The 7,508-nt window shown below is 38.4% G+C and overlaps 1 long non-coding RNA gene across 2 annotated transcripts; it reads right to left on the minus strand.

Moving 5' to 3' along the window:
- Positions 1-951: 951 nt before the first annotated feature.
- Positions 952-4,779, minus strand: LOC110717280. Of its 2 annotated transcripts, none has more exons than XR_002510730.1 (5): positions 4,264-4,779; positions 2,662-4,047; positions 1,575-1,765; positions 1,374-1,486; positions 952-1,173 (listed from the first exon to the last, which is right to left on the minus strand). It is a non-coding gene; the product is annotated as an uncharacterized LOC110717280 (long non-coding RNA). The 2 variants fall into 2 exon arrangements; XR_002510731.1 differs by having other exon boundaries at positions 2,662-4,028; positions 4,264-4,280.
- Positions 4,780-7,508: the final 2,729 nt, after the last annotated feature.

Raw genomic sequence — 7,508 nt, forward strand, 5'->3', positions numbered from 1 at the left:
GGTCTAACCTCGTTAAAATAATTACATAAATACTTTAAAACGACAAATTTTTGCAAAAATACATAGCTCAAAATTAAGCAAAAACCGCCCACACAGTTCCTAATGGGTTGCGCACCATGGCTGGCAAGCAGCCCATGGGGTGGCTTGGTGCGTGGTGCTAGCATGCAGCGCCTAGCGTAGCATGCCACGCTGCTAGCACCAGCTGCCTGCCTTGCATGCTGCGCATGTTGGCTAGTATGCTGGCGCCTGCCAGCAAGTGGCACGCTGGGCTGGCGCTTGCTGCCATGGTGCCCAGCAGCTTCCCCAAGCAAGCCAGCTGCCCAGCCACTGCCCCACGCACATCAGCCCCTAGCATCCCTCGCCACACAGCATCGCACAACAGCACCATGGCTTACCCCCTGTGCGCACCATAGGCAGCACCATGGCTTAATTCCGATTTACGCGCGATGTAAAATTAATCTAAATTTATTTTAGAATTAATTTAGGGCAAAAATGAAAATAAAATAAGTTCAAATTAATCACTAGACGAAAAAGGTAATTTGGCACCGGTTCAAATCCCCCCTAAGCCACCGGTTTTGAAATGTTAGGGATTTGAGGGATGCCAAATCCTTTGGCACCGACTTTGACACCGTTTAACCGGTGCCAACTTCAAACGCGCGAATTTTTTTTTTATTATCAACACTATTGGCACTGGTTTTAGGCAAGAACTGGTGCGAAAAACTCCACTTTAGGCACCGCTTCTTGCTTAGAACCGGTGCCAATAGTCTTAAAAAAATTTAAAAAAAAAACTTTTGGCACTGGTTCTTGTACATACCGGTGCCAGAAATACCCCAAAATAATAAAAATTAATTTTTTTTTTTTGCATTTTTTTTTTGCATTTTTTTTCACTTAAATTGATATAGAAACATTAACATATATATAAACTTACATATTTTCATTAAAAAAGGCTATAAAGGCTGTAATATTACAATTTTCGTCCAAAAAAAATTAAATAATCCATACTTATCTCTGATCGAACTTTCTTGCATTACAGTTAAAACAGGGACCGAGACAACACCTAACACAAACCCAAAACTACGGAGAACAAAACAAAAAACAGCAGCCCAAAAAGACTTCCTGAAATGTCAGAAGTCCTGCGTGGTGGAATGTACGAGCTATATTATACAAGGCTTCCTGAAATGACTTGGATTAGTACTATAGTCTCATATGAGTGACTTTAAGATTATGCACACAAAGTAAAAGGCTTATTTATTAAATTGGTAGGAAAAACATTAATATTAGGCAATCAGATAATATTTATTAATGTAATAGACTTGTCAACTTTTCAAACTTCATCCCTGAACAAGTTTTCTTATTTAACAACACCAGCTTACCTGGCTATTTTCACAAAGTCGCAGATTGTTGTAAAGGAAAGCTAAGCCTTGTGCAACACACTGATGATTGTTTTGAAGTCTATGTCCAAGGGCTAAATTGATTAAGGTTGTCCCTGCAAAGTAAGATGCATCAGTTAAATGGAGAATCAACACCAGCACACTCATATTAATCAGATTCGGATAAAATTACATTAAACATACCGACACAGAGATTGGTCAGTGGGGAATTTGGCATTTGCTTATACGCTTCTAAGTATTCCCTTGTAGCTACTTAATGTTGACTGATCATTGTAAACTGATTTCCAGAAATGATCATGGGTGGCGATAGATCCATATGTTCAACTCGCATATGATGCAGAAACTTATTATGCTTTGAGATACGATTCTTTAACCTAAATCCAGATGAACAATAGTAAGAAATATTATAAGATAGTTTCAAGTTATAAGACAGACCATAGAAAACCAGCAGGGACAGAAAAAACAGAAGCTCTGAGCAGACACAGGAATAGTCAAACAACCCCAGCACACTGACTACCTCAGCATCACAGTAGAACATAGCCTGCAGCAACACACAATAGACAAAACGGGTACACTTAGTTGGTACTTGGGTCTTGCACATCGACTATTGCTCGTCCTGTACTTTCAGCCACTACTAAGGTTGGTCCACTAAGTGAAAAAGGCAAAAAGGAAAGGGTTAGGGTAGGGAAGAAAGTTGTTGATGAGCTTATAGGCAATAATTTGACAAGGGAAAGAGTTTGTAATAAGCTAGAATGAGGCTTGTGTTTTCTAGGCTTGTGTTTGCTAGAAGAGTGCTATAATTTTAAAATAAAGCTCTTTAGTGAGTGATGATCAATGAGCGAGAATCAAAGCTTCCTACCCCTTGTTGTCTTGTTTTAATACTTGTATTATGATGTAGGCCATTATGACTAGCCTTATTTTAGATCAAAATCCATACTTTATCTTCACATTATTTTCAAACAACCTAAACAAACCTCCTACGCTTATTAGGGTTTAATATTTCAACTCACATATCAAAAATCATAATGTGTAGTGACTTCATTACATCCGCTGTGAAAAAATAGGTATATATGGTGTTGTTAGTCTATTATTCAGTGACAGCACTTTAGGGATACAAGTGAAACCATTATTCTAATAGCTTTTTTTCCCCTAAATTTTTCTAATGCCAAGTAACCAGCTCATTAGAGAAATGAAAAATCTTCAGTTAACCTTGCACACTTTTAAAGGCACAAAACGAGAAGGTGAACAAACAGAATTTTAGGAAGGGTACCAGTTATGTTGCTATCCCTTGGTACATCAACCAAACGGGAAGGTTCTGTAATAAAAAACAAACAACATCAATAAGCAATTAAATGATCAACAATATCTAATCATTAGCCAAATATCAAAAAATCAAACAAAAGCCAAATACTATCAATTCACAAAACTAATATTTTACGAAATAGTAGAATAACAAGCACACCATCATCTAGCTAAACATAACAGCAAATACCCATTAACTCTAGATAATGATGTAGTCTAACTCGATCTCAGGTCTTGATTACAACCACTACAAGTCTATGACTTTATCAAATAAGCCACTTAACCTGATAAGCTAGCAGTCAACCAGAAACAACAATAACACAGAACTAAAATCATTGATCCAACAAATAATTAATTTCCAATTAAAACACAGCAGAAAAAGCAGAAGCTCTGAGCGGGCACAGGAACAATCAAACAACCCCAACACACTAACTAGCTCAGCATCACAGTAGAATACAGCCTGCAGCAGCACACAATAGACAAAACAAGAGCTAGAGAAATAGCAACTCAACCTAGCAGATAGAAAAGACAGACTCAGGGCATGAATCAAAGCTGAACAGACTGGTAGAAATCTATTTGAGGGTAAAAGTCAATTAAAGCATTTCTATTTAAAACATGTGGATTAACAAGTAGAAATCATATAACAATTGATTTAACCTACACCTGTAGTTATTAAAGAGGAAATAAAAGTTAATAATCCTGAGTTGGTATATCAGATTATCAAGGGTATATTGTTGATCATTTCTTCAATGCGATATGCGAAGTATGATTCTATCAAAGACTTAATTCACGAAAAATATAATTCTCCCTTGAAAGAAGAAAGTTGCCAAGATTGCAACTCCCCCATCTACCCATACGCATTTAATATAATTTTCAAACACATTTAGATGATTAGCGTTAAGGAAGTAGCAAATAACAGCAGAATTTACTTCGTTTTCAATATCTTCAACCTCAACTTTCGCTAAATTATCGTATCCTGTGTTCTCACAAATTTTATGCAAATTAACATCTAAATTCATATTACCACAGCAAATTTCAAACAGCAAAAACAGGAGAAATAGAGTAGTTACCCATACTAATCCCAAGATAAACTCTGCAATCAATAGAATTGTATAGTATCTATATGGTACCAAGTACCAACATTGATTTTAAGTCTTCAAAATCCTATTTATAACGACCGAGGTGCTGCTACGGTGCTACCAGAAACTCTAAGACATAGATAAGGAAATAAAACAGAAAACCTTTTTCGTGCAACATCATTACTTGAATTCTGTGATGAAGAAGCCAAACAAACACCTCTTTTTCTTCTTCCACCACAATACTTCATTTCTAGAGCTGAAATTGGAATTAATTTCTACACAAGAATAATTCTTAATTAATAGTTTCAAATTGAAATTTAAATGTTGCCAAGCATTATCAAATGTAGAATTTTATGATCAATTTTAAAAAATATTAATTTGATAGAAATAAAAGATTATGATGGATTAATAATACAAATTAAGGAAAAAAAATGTAGGAATAAAGAAGAGAAGAGGAGCAAATCCAGGAAAAAAAAACCAGAAACCCTAACCTCGAATTTCTGATTTTATGTTCGAAATTGATTCGAATTTATTTTTGTTGAAGACGCACGCACATTGAATTGATTCAAATAGACGCACCCAGAAACCCTAACCTCCAATATTGTAGAAAGAAAGAAGGAGAAGGAGAAGGAGATCGAAAGAGAGAAGAAAGGAAAGGGAAAGTGACGGTTATGGAAAAGGAGATCGAAGGAGAGAGACAAAGTGTTAGGAAAGCTCAGAAGCCCCTTCAATGGAGAAATTCGAGTACGCTACAATGGAGGAGAGAGAGAGGCAGATTAGATGAGAAAGAAGAGGAAAGAGCAAGGAAATGGATTACTATAATTGGCACCGGTTTAAGGCGAACCAGTGCCAACTCTATTGCTTTTTTTTTATTTTTCTTTTTTCTTTTTTTTTTTAAGGTTGCCACCGGTTTGAACCGGTGCTAATTAAATGAGTTGGCACCGGTTTTGGTTGGAACCGGTGCCAACTCCCTATTTTCCAATCTCGCCCATTTCTTTTGGTACCGATTTTCAAGAATCGGTGCTAAAGGGGGGGGGGTGCCTATTTGATTTTTTCTACTAGTGAATTAATTTCAATTTTTATGGTGCACAAGCCTAAATCATCCAACATTTCCCTTTTGAAATAATTTAGGTCTTCCTTGATGCTTAAAATTGAAAGAGCTATGTCCATAATTAATTTAACCAATATGTAAATTAATAATGGATTTGACAAATAGGGAGTTGGAAAATAAATTAATCATCCAATGATAAAATATTCCAACTTTTATACTTGTGTATAATAATAAGATTACATCTTCCAATATGAAGATTAATCAACATTTACTCACAAGCATTTGAACTTCAAGGATTTTAATCAACCTAACATGAAAAATCCAAAATTAGTTCAACATGGAATTTAGGGTTAAAGTTCCTATCAATTAAACATTTAAAGATTAGATCTTTAACATACTAGGAACTTAAAAATACACATTCACAACAAGTATTCACACATTGATGCAATTTATTTGCATAATTGTGAAAAACAAGTTTATGTGAAAAAGAACATATCTACTTAAGCACATATTATAACTCCATAATCATGCTTAAAAGATACTTAAATTGCAGTAGATTAGGGATGCAATAATGCATTTAATCTACCCTTGACATGCTTGCATTAATCAAGGCATAAAAGGTTTAAAATTTTCGTTGAAAACGAAAAAACCCTCAAAACACTGGGTTTCTGGTTCGAATTTGGCTTCTGGATAGCTTTCATAGAGGATTGAAACTGATTCAGAATGTCGATTCCACCCAAAAAATACTATTTTTGAGCCAAAATCTGGGTTCGACAGCCAAAAACGAGAAAAAAACACGAGTTTTAAAATTAATTTAAGCGAGCTTCTTATCCAATTAGAAAAGTAAAATCAGAAATTAAATCCACTTTAAAACACCTTAATTAATAAATAATTGCAATAATTAAAAGGAGCCCGGCTCCGATACCGCTGTAGTGTTTCGTAGTGATGCTCACTACGCGGAAAGAAACCCCCCAAGACCCGCCCCGATAACTAAAGCAATTAAAGCATGCAAAACATAATTAATACATAATTAAAGAAATATACCCTAGACGCGTGCTTCGCTCGCTAATAGAGCTCTTACTTCCACCTCGCAAATGCAAGGCCTCCGACGGTTCGTACCCTCGAACATGACCCGATCGTCCTAAGCCCCGAAGGTTAGTCAGGACCTGGACAAAATATAAACTTTGGAGTTTTAGGAACTTAAGGTATTATAAACAATGGAGATGCCTATATAGTACCACTAAAATGTGTTCTTTCCCAAATGCCAAAGCCTTGGTATTTATAGGGAAATGAACCCTTGGATTTCATTCCCCAACCAATGTGGGAGAATGAGTAAAATTGATAATTTATATAATTCTAAATTAAATAATTAACCAAGGCAATCACTATGCAACAAAAGTCAAGGGGAGAGAGAGAGTTAGGTGAGGACCAACAATAAGGGGGGACCATTGCCTTGCACCCCAAGGCTTTGCCCCAAGGATTGGTCCCCACTCTCCCCAAACCGCAACCAAGCAAGGCTTGCTGGGCTAGAAGCCAGTTAGCATGCTAGCGTGCACCAGCAAGCACAACTATCCTGCACCGCATCACTGCCCAGCACGCAACGCGCACCAGCCAGCATGCCTAACACATACGTGCTGCTAGCGAGCCACGCACGATGCTAGGTGCTGGGCCCTGGGCCTCGCTGCTGACTACCTGACACTCGCAATCGCACGCACACGTACAACGAGCATACGTGCTACTAGCGAGGCACACATGTTGGGCATGCCTCGCCAGATACTACGCGGAAGGAAACCCACCAAGACCCGCCCCTTAATTAAAACAATGAACAAGCATACTAAACATAATCAAACAAGAGTAAGAACAAGAATTATACCTTTGTCGTGTGCTTCGCTCCCAAAGTGCTCTTACTTCAAAATCCCGAAAACACGAGATCTCTAACGGATCGTACCATCGACCCGACCCGAGCGTCCTAAGTCTTGAAGGTTAGACCCGGACAAAATAACTATGAGTTTTACGAATCAAAGGTTTACTCTTAATTTGAGTTGCCTTTTTAATTCCACTCAAGGTTGTTCAATTCACAACACCCTTGAAGGGTATTTATAAGGAAATGAATCCTTGGTTTTCAATCTCCCATCAATGTGGGAGAGTTAGTGAAATGATAATTATTTAATTCCAAAATTAAATGATTAATCAATTCAATCACAAATCGACACATGGCAGAATAATAGAGAAAGCCAAGTGAGGACCAAAGGCTTGGGGGACCATTGCCTTGATCCCCAATCCATTGCTCCAAGCAACGGTCACCACATGCAAAACCGGCTTAAAAAAGGGCTGCTGGGCTGCTGCCAGCTAGCTTGCGAGCTAGCCCAGCCAGCTAGCCCTAGTCTGCCCAGCAGCCTCGCATGCTTGGTGCTGGGCGATGCTAGGCACTGGTGCTGGCCTTCGCACCTCTCGCATCCCTCGCTGCACCTTCTCTCACCATTGCTAGCATAGCCAGCATGCATGCTGCTAGCGAGCCACGCATGCTGGCCCCTTCCTTCGCATCATGCTACGCACCACGCACCACGCACCAGCCTTGCATCATGCATCACGCATCGCCTAGAAGCCTTGGTGCGTAGCAATGCTCGGCTGATGTGCGTGGCCTAGCAACGTGCTGGCGACCAGGCCCCTTGCACACGCATGGTG

Source organism: Chenopodium quinoa, unplaced genomic scaffold, assembly GCF_001683475.1.
Source record: "Chenopodium quinoa cultivar QQ74 unplaced genomic scaffold, ASM168347v1, whole genome shotgun sequence".
NCBI lineage: Eukaryota > Viridiplantae > Streptophyta > Magnoliopsida > Caryophyllales > Amaranthaceae > Chenopodium > Chenopodium quinoa.